The 15,525-nt window shown below is 44.5% G+C and overlaps 1 protein-coding gene across 4 annotated transcripts in view; it reads left to right on the plus strand.

Moving 5' to 3' along the window:
- The window catches only part of MAGI1 (membrane associated guanylate kinase, WW and PDZ domain containing 1), a 179,706-nt gene that overhangs the window by 123,755 nt on the left and 40,426 nt on the right, over positions 1–15,525 (plus strand). The window lies entirely within an intron of this gene.

Below are 15,525 nucleotides of genomic sequence, written 5' to 3' on the forward strand. Positions count from 1 at the left end.
CAGTCCTGGAGCGGTGGTATAGGATGGTGGATGACAGTGGCAGCTGCCACGTGGAAGCTTCCCCCTCTGCTGCTCCGGGACCGGCTGCCGCTACTTCCCAATCTAGTGTAGTATTCAAAAGTGCCGGATTTTTGAGAATTCTGGATATCTGATATCTAGATTTATGAGGCTATACTGTATATGAGCAGAAGAGGGAAAGAGAGGTGAATAGGGGACAATTCACCAAAGTTTAGGGCTGGAAGGGACCTTGAGAGATCACGGGGTCCAGCCCCCTGGATGATCCTGTGCTGATGAGAGCCATGCACTAAAATAGCCGGTGATCCCACTTTTAGGTGACTGTCACTTCTCTCCAGCCTAATCATCAGGATCAAGCTCAGTGAGGTTCTGCACTTCTCATGATGCAGACCAGTGCTTCCCAAACGTTTCCTCAGTATGACCTCTTTTCCTCAGCATGGCCCCTCACTCCCAACCCGCAGCCCCCCACAACCCCAGGTGCCCTTCACTCCCCACCCGCAGCCCTCTGCCCCCACCAGCAGTGCCCAAGCCCTGGTTGGCACCCCACTCCCCCATGGGTGGCACTGCTGGAGAGGAGCCCAGGGGGTGGGGAGGATGCAGGCTGCCCGGTGCGGGCTTGCGGCTCCCCACCCTGCTGTCCTCCTCCCGAGGTCTCTGCAGCCCAGTGGGCAGGACCCGGTGTGGGAGGGAGCGCTACATTGCATCACCGTGGCTGCCAAGCTGAGGCTCCCCTTGCTCACCTGGCAGCAACGCGGGCACAACTCGGTGCTGCCACCACTGCCGTCCCTCACCCAAGTGGCCGTGGTAGTGCCGCACCCCCTCCCGCAATGGGTCCCACCGGCTGGGCGGCAAGAGGTGGCTCCCACCTGGAGCTGGTCTTGGCAGCGGCCCTGCTGCGAGCTCAGAAATGTCAGGGGGCACATTTATCGCGACCCCATCCGCTGAAGTTGTGACCCCGCTTGGAGTTGCGACCCACAGTTTCACACCCAATTAGAACATATTGACACCACAATGTAAGTGTTGCTTCTATCGACTCCTGTAAGGATACAAGTGTAGGAAAACCTTGAAACTTTAATTCGGTTTAATTTAGGGTTAAAGGTCCAGTGATTCAGCTACATTGTATTGCCATGGGAATAGGCAGATGCAATGGGGTGCATCATACCAGCCATGTGCCCTCTCTCCATCGCCCCTGCAGCCCCGTTCAGGTCTCTGTTGTACCGCAGTGCAAGAGGAGTGATGTCTTTGAGGCCATGGAGACCCAGGCTCTGCTCCGTCCTCTGCCTTGCGCACCACTTTGTATCCTGCGTGGATACATTCAGATTTTGGCACCTGCTGGCAGGTTTGAGCAGCAAGAGCTAAAATGAGCTCTGAGTTCAGTCCAGGAATATGTGCTGAATCCTACCTCCCCAGTAACTGGCGGGCAGCAGTTGGCACAGAAATCCTTTTCTTAAACCTTTCCAAACGGTTTTCATTGTTATCTTCATCAAGCCAGCAAGGGCTTGGAAATTTCCATGGGGGGCAAGCTGTTTCCAGAGGGTGCACTGGATGCACAAACACATGGCCAGCCCATGGGGGGTGTCCAACATACTGCTATACTTCGTTTCGTTTTCATTTCAGTTCTGCAGTAGTTTCCTTTTAATCAGTCCCCTGATAAGCATCATGCTCACTTAACTGGAGCTGAGACAGAAATGTGCAAATGTGGGTCTTAGTAATATATGAAGTGCTTTTTGCCCTTGCAGCATCTCCTTGACTGGCAAGCCTGGGACCTGAATTTGCATATTTTTAGTTTTCATATGCATGGGTGGAGCTGGGCATTTCTTTCCAAAATGACTCTTGATGTTTAGTCTGCCTGAGCTGACACCTAGGAGAGACTGGGGACCCAGAGGATGAGCACTCAGCATTTTCTGAGAATTGGACCCCTTGAAGGCATCTCAGATGGGTCTATCACTTCTGGAAATGCAGGCCAGCAATTCTAGTGCCTTGCGCTAGTAATGAATGCATGCTCTAGTAAAGCGAATGCTTTCTTCCCACTCTGGAAGTGTTCACTATATTTTATATGTTAATAGTGAATCAAAAAGTAAGGACCTGAATACATTGAGAAGAATCCTCTAGTTTTATACACTGGTTTCTGCAGAATCGCAGTGATTTTTGGATCACTCTTTTACTGAGAGCCTTTAAAATATACCATAAGCCTGGTAAATGATTTATGTGCTTGGTAGCAAGTTTCTACATCTACAGTCAGAAGAGGAACATCAGGTATTATTAATTTTCCTGCAAAGAACATAAATATATCTATTACTATCCTGCATTAGTGATTTGAACCATAGTTGGCATTTAATCATCTTCCCTACGGCTCGGAGGTCCAGTGAGAAGGCTTGGTTAGGAAATAATAGTGGAGAGTTTTAATGGGAAAGTAAATGATCAATCTCCTATCATATTGATGAATCTCCTTTCTGCCTTAATTCTTCCAGTATGCATATTGATCAACTGAGTGCACACAGATGGCTGAGAAGTTGCAAATAACTTCTCAGATAGTGTACCAATCATCTTCCTCCGTCTCTCGTTACAGGCCTAACTGCCTTGGCATTTGGACCTGATTGTAATGTACTTGCCATTTGTGCTGTTGTGGTCCGGTAGTTTGAAACAGTCATAGGCCTGACACGCAGTAAATAATTGAAATGTGCTTTTCTCAACATCAGAATAACGTTATCCTGTGAAGCTGTTCATTAGAGCCTGGCAGAACGTGCAAAGGTGATAGTAGGCACAACCTTGAAAACATCCTTGGAGAAAAAGTTGCAGAGCGTACTTGGCTAGAAAGCAGATGAGATCTGATGCGCTCAGACCCTTTCTACAGTAACTCTACCTTGCCCTATTTCTGCCCATTCCTTTAGCAGAAGGACCGGCCTCAGACAAAGCGTCGCTATTTATTTTGATCCAATTCCAGAAATGAGCTCGGCTCCCATTAGCAAGAAGCTTCTTCAAGTCTCTGGAAGTGGTTCTTGTTCAGGGTTTGGGGCTGGACACCTTTACCTCATCTTCCTTCTGCTGTCCAGAGAGGAGAGGCCTGGGAGAACCTGCCTCTTCTTTAATTCTCATAGCGCTCGCATTCATTCAGACCTCCAGTAATGCTGAGGCTGGTGCTCAGAGCTGTCCATAACGTTTGCCAGTCGTGGTTTACTAATCAAGAAGACGAATGTCAGAAAGAGATGTATACAAGATGCAAAAAGCTCAGTCAGCTCCAAGCCACTGGTGTTCTCCCAACAGCTAGGTGTAATTGTTAAGATGCAAAGTGCGTAGCCTGGGAGAGAAGCTTCTACAATATTTACTGCGATGTACCTTCAGATGAAGCTTTAACTTCCTGTAAGTAGATAGTTTATGCCAACGAAGTCTTGCAGTTGCTCGTGGATGAGGGAAGGCAAGATGCTGTGTACAAAAGATAGGTCTGAAATTTTACCCTGGGTGCTCTGCTGCTGAAAAAACATCGCTACACCTGCACTATCCAAAAGTTACTCCCAGGACTAGCACCAGCTGGGAGAAAAATGCCATTTAGGATTTGTTACGTTCCACTACATCATTTGCAATTTTATGGAGCTGTGTGTAGGGCAGCACAAAAGCACTGGTCTGTTTTCCTTGTTCATGCATCAAAGGAGGCCACAAGTACATGCAAAAGTTCAAGAGTGTGTGTGTGTGTGTGTGTATATGTGTGTGTGTGTGTGCTTACGCGCATGCGCATGCACATGTGGCTGTGTGTGTTTGGGTGCTCACAAACATGTAGCTGACAATTGCATGAATTAGTTCAGTCTCAATAGTCTTATAGTGTTAATGTTAATAGGCAAGAGCAGAAGGCAAGCGTAGCTTTGTTTTAAATATGTGTGACTGCACAGTTTCCTAGTAACGCTGGAGTAGTCAAAGAAACCAACAGATTGTCCCAGATTTGGTGTTTTGGAGCCGATTCATGCAGTGAAATCCACTTTGTATGAAGGCCTTGTCTGTACACGGAACTTGCCTGGAGAAGCTATTGTGGGAATATCTCCCCGTATGGATACCGTTCAGGGAGCAAAAAACTGAAACCCAAAAAACCCAACTATAACAGAAGGGTAAATTCAGTTCCGAAGCAGCGTAACTGTTCTGGAATAAACGTTTCATGCCAGAATAGGCTGTCCACGTGGAGAGCTAATCCAGAGTAGTTTATTCTGCACTAGCTATTCTGGTCCGTTTTAGAACAACCTCAGGCTATAGCCCCTTGGGCAGATGCACAGAGATGTTCAGTTTGCTAATAGCTTTCACTAGTACCCAATTTACATTTAATTGGAGAAAGACCTGCTTGAGAAATAGAGCTTGTTCTTTTGAGGAGGACCAGTTTGGTCAGCGTTTAGAGGGGAGGAGACCATAAATATAACATCCTACTATCTACCTACCTGTCTCCCTATATACCAGGTTTGAACCATTGCCTGCCACTGTAATAGCTGAGTGCTTGGTAAGTAAAATTGGAGGCTTTGGCACAGTCCTTAGTCACATGAGGATGGATGGTTGGGTCAAGTTGAAGGGTCCATAGTTTTGCTAATTGGGTACTTCTGAACAAGTGCTGCAATAAGTGCAGTGACTATGTTTAGCTCTTGGTAGCTTCAGTAAGGGTTTATAAGGGTTTTCAGCACCTTTCAGGTTCAAGGCCCAAAAGATGCATTTTGAGAGTCTGCTCCCAGAAGAAACTGGATCACTTTACCCAGCTTCTCAGGATTGCGGGAAGATAGATCATTAAATGGTAATAGAGCCAAGCAAAAAAAATAAAAATAAAAATAAAAAGCAATATCTAATCTTGCTTCATTAGTCTTATATCTGCTTTTTAGTCACTTTCCCTAATGATGTGAAACCATCATAATTAGAGCTGCATTTAGCTATTCGCCAAAGACTTGAACTCTGTTGAGCACGCCGCTGTCTTCTGTTTGCCCTTTAGGCTTGCAGCAAGGAGCAAGGCAAAAATCGTGCTGCGTAAGTGCCTAGCTGCCAGAAAATTTCAAACTGCTCTAGCAGCTGCTGAATGGCAAGACAGAGAGAGACTCCAGGTCACGGTTAGGAGTTTGCCACTTGGGGTCATGTGGGTACCCCCAGTGTATGCACGCATGCATCCCTCACTATGTACTCCACTAAGCCAGGCTTGGAAGAATACATCATGTGGCCTGAGGTTTTTTCAGCCTGTAATAAATAAAAGCCAATGGATTTTTTCCTTAGATCCACCCAGAAGCCCTCTGCTCCCCACCTCCCACCTTCACCACCAGTCCAGCTTGTCTGGGAATGCAAGCATGTGTCTGGGCTAAGGATTGTGGCCCTAAGTTTCATTCTTCCAGTTTGTAATTTTGTGGGTGTGTGGAGCAGTGATCCCTCTGATCTGCCCACTAGTAGAGATGTGATCTTGCAGATCTCTTGAATGGGGGGAATTTACCCCCAGCTGCACCTTGCTTGTGCTTGATGCACATTAGTTCCTCTCTTGTGTTTCAAAATGCACAATGCTAAGACTCTTGGTTCAGAGATGATACCTTTGATTAGACCAACAAAGCAACTGCAAAAAAATTATCTTTTTCTGCAAGCTTTCGGGCACACATGCCCTTCCTCAGGCTCAGGGAAAATTAAATAGGGTAAAAGGTTCCCGTCGGTAGAAAATAAATTTCAGTTTGGTTCGGAAACTTCTCTTGTGTTTCAGAACTTGTGAGGTTTGTGGATTTTTTTGTAGCTCTACTTGCACTGTCAGGCCCATCCAAACACTCTCCCCCTTGTCTTCCTCTGGTTATACGTGGAGTGCTTTGACTTGTATTGAATTGTAGAAAGTGAGGGTTGGAAAGGACCTCAGGAGGTCACATCTAGTCCAACCCCCTGCTCAAAGCAGGACCAGCCCCAACTACATCATCCCAGCCAAGGCTTTGTCTACCTGGGTCTTAAAAACCTCCAAGGATGGAGATCCCACCACCTCTCTGGGTAACCTCTTCCAGTGCTTTACCACCCTCCCAGTGAGAGAGTTTCTCTTAATATCCAACCTCAACTTTCCTTGCTGTAACTTGAGCCCATTGCTCCTTGTCCTGTCATCTACCACCACTGAAACCAGCCCAGCTCCATCCTCTTTGCAATCTCCCTGCAGGGAGGTGAAGGCTGCTATCAAATCCTCCTCAGTCTTGTCTTCTCCAGACTCAGTCAGCCCAGCTCCCACGGCCTTTCCTCCCCAGTCATGCCCCCCAGCCCCTGAACCATTTTCATCACCCTCCGCTAGACTGTTTCCAATTTGTCCACATCCTTTCTGTAGTGGGGGGGCTCAAAACTGGGCACAAGACTCCAGACGTGGCCTCGCCAATGCTAAATCCTTCATCCTTTGTTGTGACTCTCTCAAATTCTAGTAGTCCAGACTGTTGTAGCCCCGTCAGGTCACATCTATTTTCTGCATCTTTAGAAAGCTGCCTGAACCCTGCCATCTGGTGTGCCCAACTGACCCTTAACTCTTTTCAAATCCTACCTTCCCTTCCCCTTGGCCTCTGCCATGGATAAAACCGTCAAAGCCTCCCAGCTGGTAATCTCCCCATAGATATGTTCATCACATCCTTCCCCATCCATTAACCCTCCTGTCTGTACCTCTTGGCAGGTAACCAGTGTAAGATTTCTCCTGACTTCACATATTCCACGAGAGAAGGGTGTTCTGTTTTAAAAATGCCAAAAAATAAGGTGTGAAATGAAAAAATTACACCGTGTTTAAGAAAATAGATATTTCTTGCCTTAAGTGTTTAATTCTAAAAATTAGCTTTGAATGCCAGGTTCTGTATAAATTAGGAATCTAATTAGATTTTTTGAAAATATTGATTTAACCTATTTCACATCATTTTTTTTTTTAAGTTACCGTTTGCTTTGAGACGCTCACTTGGGAAGGAGGAATTCAGATTGGACAACTGGCTCTACATTTTAACCAATCGCATCGAAACGGAAACGACAAGTCGTTAGACTTTATTCACAATGGAGTTCCTCCCTTTTATTAACCAGTCTTGTAAAAATAAGTTAGGTGACAAGTTAAAACACCGTCTCTGGTTTAATAGGGTTGTAATATCTGATCCCTATTTATCATATGTTGCAGGGAGGTAGTAATCTGGGGCTGCAGAGCTGTCCAGATTTTGCTGCTCTGGCGTATAAAGGCACCCAATGTTAAAGTGTTAGTGATTTAAAACGCAACGTTTCCTTTTGTGCTGTACATCTGCAGCTTGATGGTACTTACACTATTTCAGAAAGAAGCAATGGAAACAAAAAATCATAGACGTCGACATCATCTACATGAGGGTCAAAGCGAGTGTTGGATCAGGAGCCTCTCGTTCCTGTGCTAATACGGCACTTTTGTCCCCAACATGCTTCTCCCTCCTCTGCATCTGATCTCTGCAGGTATTTTGGATGCTCAGGCAGGGTAACACAGAGTAGTTGATCTGCGTTTTGGCTTTGATCATAAAATCGTGTGTAAAGAGTCAGAATGGTTTTATAAATGTGCAGCCCCTGGAAACCAGTGAAGGAAATGGGTAATTAATTGGACTGGCACGATAATTTTAGCTCTGGGGGGATGTGGAAGGAGTATAATCCCTTGTGTTTACCAACCGCTGTAATAGTGCAGTGCATGTTGGATGCTGGAGCACAGCTGTCACAGTGCTGTGGACAGTTCAGACCGGTTATAAAGTCAGGAGGGAAAACAGGGGATTTGCTAGAAGAAGAAATTGCCTGAAATCTTCCCATTGAGATTTTTTTTATTCCGTGACCCATCTCATCCTTCAGCAGGGAATAAGTCCTTTATGTGAAGAAAAAGTGAGGCTGGTTTAAATGAATAGCTAAAGCTATGAAATACTACTTAAATGTTTGAACTCCCCCCGCCCCCCAGGTTTTGTGGGGTTGGTTTTATTTTATTTTTTAATAGCGACTTCGTAAACTTGGAGTAAATCAAATTGCACAGCGTTGTTTTATCTTAGCTTTAATGTGATATAACACAAGGTGGCACAGCAGAACCTAATACTGTGCACTAAACAAGGCAGATTTAACTGGAAGTAAATCTGAGTTTCCTCAGCATTTTTCATACACCCGCCAGTTGAGCAGACTTTGAATTCTCTGATCAGAAATTTTATTCTGGCATCTAAAACCAATTCTGTCCTCCAACCTTGAGCGCGGCCAGCTTATTTGGCACCTTCAGGAGCTGCTAATTTGTGGGTAACTGAGGTTTCAGAAAGCCACTGTCCACTTCCAAGCTGGGTGCAACATCTGCAGAAAGACCAATGAAGTATAATAATGGACAATAATGAGTTGCCTGAATTCAAGAAGAGGCCTCTGTTTGTTGGTATAATAGATTGAATGGAGAGTCTTTAAAAGCAGTGGGGTTTTAAAAATTACTGGGGACAGTAGGTCTCTCTTAATGGTTTTGGAATTAATTTGATTTGTTTTTATTCCAAGACAGACTCTGCATTTTAATAACCCAGGGTTTTGGTAGTTCCCACTGTGATAAAGCCCTTGGGTGCCAGGGTGCTCCCAGAGATATGCCCCGGGTTTCTGTAAGACTGTTGGGCTCCCGCTCCGCTGACTGCATATGCCCAGGTTATTCATTTGCCCAGAAATCATGATGCACCAGAAGGTAACAGAGAAACAAAAGGGCTCATTTCAAGGAAGAACAAATGGTATAAAAATATTTGGAGCCCAATTCAACGTGTACCTACATTTTCTTAGCCTAGTTCTTTTCCCCATGTACGGTCAAATGTTTTCCTCGTGAATGATGACGCTCCTGAGAGTGCTCTTAGTATCTTGCTAATGCTGATTGTTTGTGTCATAGTAACCCCTTGAGACCTCAGTTGAGATCAGAGCCCCAATACTTTAGGTGCTGGATCGTCTGCATTTGCCTTGAAGAGCCCGTGGCCTTGATAAACAGACAAAGCTTAGGAGAAGAGGGGGAATTGCAGGAAGATGATATGGAAGAACCCAAAATCACATGGCAGGTTGGTGGCCCTGTGGCCTGTTGGCGGACCATCATGAATATATTGGCAGCAGTGTGGCAGCAGAGAAACCACCTCCCTAAATTAGTTAACACACCACTTTGTCTTTGTTAAGAAACACCTTAAATTAAATTCTTGAAATAGTAGCTGAATGCTGCTTTCCCTTATTTTAGAACAGCGGTTGTCAACCTTGTTAGACCCAAGGCACCCCTTGCAAATGCCATCTTTTTGGGTTTTGCTCCTTTTTATGGCTACATAAAAATACTAGAGCAATTCTTTTGTTGTAAAGACACAACAGGTCAGAATGTTTTTAACACTGGGGATTCCTATTTGAAACCTCTGGGTTTATCTTGTGAATCATGCTGGCACACCTAACACAGTGCAGCACCCTTGAAAGGGTCTCAAGGCACCCCAGGGTGCTGTGGCATGCGGTTAAGAATCAGTTTTAAAATATCAGGTTCACTGTGGCCAGATCTTGGGACAGCAGCCTGCCTGCATTACAACATGGTTGTCTTCAAGGAAATTTTGCCATCTGACTCCCTTAAAGTCACTAATTTTTCATTGGTGCCCCAAAGGCCCCGTTTGGGAGCAGAGGCTCATTATGCTGACTGCTGTACCAATGTACACTAGAAGGGCCTGACCCAAACTGAATGGATTTTGTGTGTTAACATTATATGAGCCCTGAAGACAAAAACTCGCTGAAAACTTGCAGCAGTGACAGCAGCAGACTGCTCCCCATGAATGAGTATACCTCAGTGCTGGCCCTGGAGGGCAATCCTGTCTAGCGGTGGGAGGCATTTTAGCTTCAAAGCATGCTCAATCCTTGGCTTGTCTGCTTGACCCTCCAAATGGGGTGCCAGTTGTGCTGCTAGTTTCTACTGACTGTCTTGTTCGTGCTAGAAATCGAGCTGAGGCAGCTTATTGATTTCACTTGGCTCCACAAAGACAATTCAGGTGGCCACAAATTCTGCATCGTCAACCCCGGATTGACAGTTGACAGCATTGTCAACTCCAGATGGCCAAAAAGCATGAGTCCTGCTGGAGAAATCATGAGACTGGCATTCAAAGCCGTGCCCTTATTTAGGGGGGTGGTCGGGGAACGCTGCATTCTTTATTAGCTTCTTCAAGATTTGTATTCTTAAGCTTTTCTCTGGGTGTGTAGGTAAAGCTGTGATTCTTCTGTGAACACATGAATCTGGGAGTTCAGTCTTCAAGAAAAATTTCACGATCATAGCAGTAAAATCATACGAATGGGCAAAACCGTCTTGGTCAGGGGTGGGTTTCAAATGGCGATTCCTTACATAAGGACGGATCCTCAATTAACCAGTATCATTATTTTGTATGTGTAACATCATACGTGTTACACAGTTAAATATATGCATTTGCAGTAGTCAAAAGAACACATTTATTAAACGGCTTATTTGTTGCTTTTGAAATGAACGCTTATTTGAGGCATGATCAAAGTCAGTACGTAGCATGACCAAATTTCTAGGTTTGGGGCATTTGTTCAGCATTTCAAACTGGAATGAGTAACTAAGCATAAATGTGAGTTAACTTAAGAGCTACTAAGAGCTGCAACTCTTGTTCGTAGCTGTAATATGCTCTGCATTATTGTGCGCTTGCTTGTGCCAGTGGGTTAACAATACCTAAGTTGGTCTCCTGAAAACGGCTTTTCTCTAGCATTAACATTTTAGAAATGAAGCATTTTTCATTTTGTTTGATGGTTACCAACCCCTGATTTATGGCGAGCCTAAACTCCTTCAGTGGAAATTATTCTTTGGCTTAGAGCTAACTTTGCCTAGCTTATCTTTATGCTAGTGCAGTAACACTGTTATAATGCAGATCACTATGACAAACAGAAAAGTTACACATTTGCAGGGTTGGGACTTTTTTCCTTGATGGTGCTGTTTATGGCTGCATGCAGACCTGTATCTCTCCTCTTTTGCAAATGACTGTGATATGCTTCCCCTCAATCTAGAGAAGTCTGACTCCTATCCATTTTTTAAACTGTGCCTCCTCTATTAAAAAATTCTTTGGCAATGTGGAATTAGTTCCTCTTCCCCCCACCCCTCTCCCCAGCAGCACTAATGGCCATTAGTGTTAATTATTTAGACCTCCTTGTTTTGCAGTCAGAAAATGTAGAGATCAATGTGTGTTGCTGGGAAAAGAGATGTTTACCCCTGGCTCCAGTATTTCACCCCACATCTTTCCAAATATGTGTCCTGGTTGATGATATCCTTTCATTCAGCACAATGTAAAAAACACTATTGAGTAGGCTTGTTACTTTTTTTATGCAGCAAGATTTTTCCCGTAAATGTGAACCCTCTGACACAGCCCTAGGTGCTTTTTCTTGTGTTTTTATTAATCTCCTGCTAATTTTCTGCTGCCCTGCATTGTGTGCTCCACTCACAATAATGACTAAAACCAAGTGGTGACCTTTCCAACTGAGCCACCCACTTCTCTTTGCTGATGCTTGCAGATATTTCACAGGATGTCTGGACTAGAGATGCAACCCAGGCATGATGCAGAAAGCCAGAGACAAAGCATATTGTCTTTTCCTTTCCTCTTTTCTGTGCAGAGATCCCTGAGTATCTTAAAGGCGTGCGCTGAGCAGTAGCCACAGATACTGCAGCCCAGTGGGCACGCTTCTCATTTTGTAACAGAATCCAACAGACCTCAGTTTAATTTCTCCATCTTCTGAGATGAGATGCAGATGACCACTCTTAACTTCAGTTAAATCCTTCCGGGAATTCAAATAACTCAGCCCTTTTGATTCCTTGGTGGTCACACACGTGGTAGAGTTGGCATCGTTTCCCTTTAAATAGGTTGTGAGCCCTCTAGTGGTCCTCACCGGTTTCTTCGTTTTAGGAGCCACCGGTGCCATGCCCGAGTTGTCATTTGCTTAATGAGCTTGGCTCTCCGTCTTGCACAGGTTAGTAAACCCGGACAGTTGGACCTGACCCTGTGCCTCCTTTCTATTCCATGTGTTGTATAAAGACAAAAGTTGCAACATACTCCTATTGTAAGAATCTGAGTGTCATCTATAGGTCTGTCTGTCTATCAACCAATCGATCTAAATAAAAGCAGGGATCTTGGTTTTCTCTGCTTTAAAAAAATCCCCAATTTTCAGGGGGTGTATATGTATGTGCATGTGTATGTATATGTATATCAGCGGTGTTTCATTAAATCATGGGAAAACGTGTATTTAGGATTATTTTTCTTTAACTGAAAATTAAGGATTTTTTTTAAACTGGAGGAAACCAGGATCCCTGCATCTTAGAAATGTCTTTCATAGTTGGTGGGCTTTCACATCATGTGCTCAGGTTCTGGTCTGACTCCCACCACTACCATATCAGGGCTTTGACCAGTGCTTGTTACAGTGAAAATCAAACCTAACAGATCCGTGTAAGCAGTCTTAAAATGGAAAGAAATATGCCAGTTCAATATGCCAGAAAACGGTGGTCTGTGGGCTACCGTTCCCACAGCGCATCATCATGTCAAATATACCTGGAGAGGAAAGCTATTGAAGCAGTGGTCTTTCATGGGGCAAAACTTGCTAAATAAATGATTTATATTTTTTCCTGCATTTCAAAATTTCAGAATGCATTTCCTGCATTTCAAAATGTAGCTGAACAGATCAGTGAGGCCAGCTGTATGTAGAAACCTTTGGGAACACAGGAAGAAGAGGGGAAAAAATGCTTTTTTGTGAAAAGCAATGCAATTCATTTATTCATTCTGCATCTGTCATGCCAACGTAATATTGGTGCTGATGGTCGCATAGGAATTGCAGACTACAAGTCACCTGGAAGAACCCATAATGAACATGCTGCCTCTCTGGGTCTCACTGAGGGCATTTAAATGACCTGCTCAAGGTCACAACGGGTGTCCATAGCAGGGCAAAGATTGAACCCAAGTCTCCAAGGTGTTAAATTACATCTTTACGACTAGGCTCCCTTCCTTTCACAATGGAAGTGATTAATAATTTAGTTGGCCTGACTGTACCCAATGTACACCCGCACAAACACCCTTCGATTAACCCATTGTTAGTGTACAGGTGACTCTGCGACGGTAGGTTGATTACCATCCCTCCGTGTGCTCAGAGATCTCTCAGCAATCTCTGGTATTTCTAATTAAGCCATTGCATTATCACATCCTTATTGAGAGAGGAGTAATTTGTGGTTCTAATTAATTTAATTTGAGTCACATGTGCCTGTGTTTACAAGGGCCATTCTTCCCCATTCCACAGGGCTTTAGCTCATATTGACCATCTTTATCAGGTTGGCCATTATTATTATTATTAATTTATTTCTTTAGCCGTTGCTAAAACTGTGATGGTGACAGCTTCCTTTTGCCTCTTTGAGCTTGTTTTGCCAAAACTGAGATGATACATTGAGACGGTCTTTTAATTAAATGCATTTTAGGTGTTTCCGTGGGAGTGAAGGATGTCGTAGGGGCGGCAGCACAGAGAAGTTACAAAATAGAAAGTAAAACACATATTTCCCCCCAACTGAGCTTTAAAGACACCCTACCGTGACTCTTACAGGGAAGAGCAGGTAGTCTTCATTCCTTAATATGCCTGTGTAGTTGCAGTTCTCTGCTGGGATTGGTAGCCAAGTTGCCATGTGCGTGCATATGTGCATGTATGTGTGCATGTTTCGGAGGTGCATATTGGCCAACTGGAGACTACCACCTCACTGTACGTAAACCTCCAGGCAGCCGGTAGACAGCAGTGACTTCCAGTCATTGCTATCCTGAATTCGATTCTGCGTGCAGTGGCAACTGGCCAAAGGTTATATTTTTCTTCCCTAACGCCATTAGTTGCCCACACAAGGCAAGTGTATTCCCATTAGCAATCCCACTCCCCACCTCCCATAGCTGTGGTTTCTGCAAGTGGAGGATGTACCTTGGTGTTGTAGGCTGCACCCCCTCCTTCGGCCAGGAATAAATAGGATAACTTGCGGTCTATTATCCGCTGACTTGACCCACCATGGCAGGAACTAAACGTTTTTGCAATAAGCCCTGGTCTAAATTAATAAACAACTTTTTACAGGAAAATATTAACATGAGTTATGCCCCAGACTCTTTAAGTTTCTCCTGGGCAAGCCTACGGATGGTTTTTGGAGCATGTTCTCCAGATGCTTAAATCGGTTAAAAAGTCAACAACTGCTAAGTCTGCATCAAACTCCAAAGCTGAGCAGTGACACTAAGATTCACGGGCCATTGAAGGGCCTGCCAAACTGTAGCCTTGTGCGTGTACTCCATCAGTGGGTTTTTCTTTCCAGCCATTTTCAATCTCCTGGGGATTACAACTGTTGAAACTAGTGACAGATTCCAAAGGAAAGTTTTGTTCTGTAGTTTCTGTTTGTTAAATGTTAGCATTTGATGGTTGCCATGCAATATGTTCAGTGTCTGGCTCACTTGAAACCTGCAGCTCGGCTGCATCTTCCTTCTTCAGTACTTTAAGTATCTAGATTGCTGTGCTTACCAGCACTGGCTCAGGTGTGTGCTCAGGACATGGGCAAACGCATCTGTTCCATATATCGATCTCCTCCATAAGATTAGCTCGGGAAAAGAGTGAAAATATATATAGTTGGGAGAAAACCGCGCCTGTTGCACAGTGTGACTCCCATGAAAACTGTGAGAGCTTTATTGTCCAAGTGGGTTATGTGGATGTGGTCACTGTCTGCAGAAACAAAGCTGCCTCTTAATTGTTTGGTCCGAACAGTTTTGATGTTTCATTATCCCTCAATCAGTTGGTGCCCTAAGGGACAAGAGCTATTTGCTGGTAATACACTAAACAGAATAAAGCTTGGAGCACTGCTACTCCCTGACATTTGAAAACATTTAATTTGAAATACAGGCTGGAGTATTTGGGATTCTCCAGTACAGATTAGACCAGCCTGTCAACAAGCAGTTAAGTGGGCACTGTCTGTCACTTGTGACTATATGGGTATTCTGTATTCAGGGCTGGCATCTTTCCAATTACCATAAAAACGAGGTTCTCCCCGTACCAGGTTGTCTTGCTGCTGCACGTCTTGTTCTGCTTTCTGGAGAAAAGTTCGACAGGAGCGTGGCGTTGTTTTTCTCTCTTAGTGCAAACAAAATGCATGATGTAGACAACGTAAGGAGGCATAAGTGCCACGTAAATCGCATCCTAAAGACAAAAGCGGATTGCAGACACCTGAATTACTGAGCGCTTGATGTGCACTGTCGTCTCGGTTTTGTGTTTATGTTTGTTTCCTTGCAATCAAAGTGAAACATCGAGTGGGGTTATTTTCTCCGTTCCCCTCCCTCCCCCCCCCATTATTGAAAACGCTTTTGTCTTTTCCGTCTGCTCAAGGAAACAGCCTCTTCTGAGCTGTAGGTCAGTTCCCACAAGGAGGCACATCATTATTACTGGGCATTGTGCTACCTATTGTGGGAGCCCACTTAAGGTCTCCCACATCTCTGACCTCATCACTGGCTCATCCTTGGAGATCCTTCTCCTGCGCCCTTTCAATTGTTTCTTCATTTGCATGTTCGT

This window comes from Crocodylus porosus, unplaced genomic scaffold, assembly GCF_001723895.1.
Source record: "Crocodylus porosus isolate Cpor-Errol unplaced genomic scaffold, CroPor_comp1, whole genome shotgun sequence".
Lineage (NCBI taxonomy): Eukaryota > Metazoa > Chordata > Crocodylia > Crocodylidae > Crocodylus > Crocodylus porosus.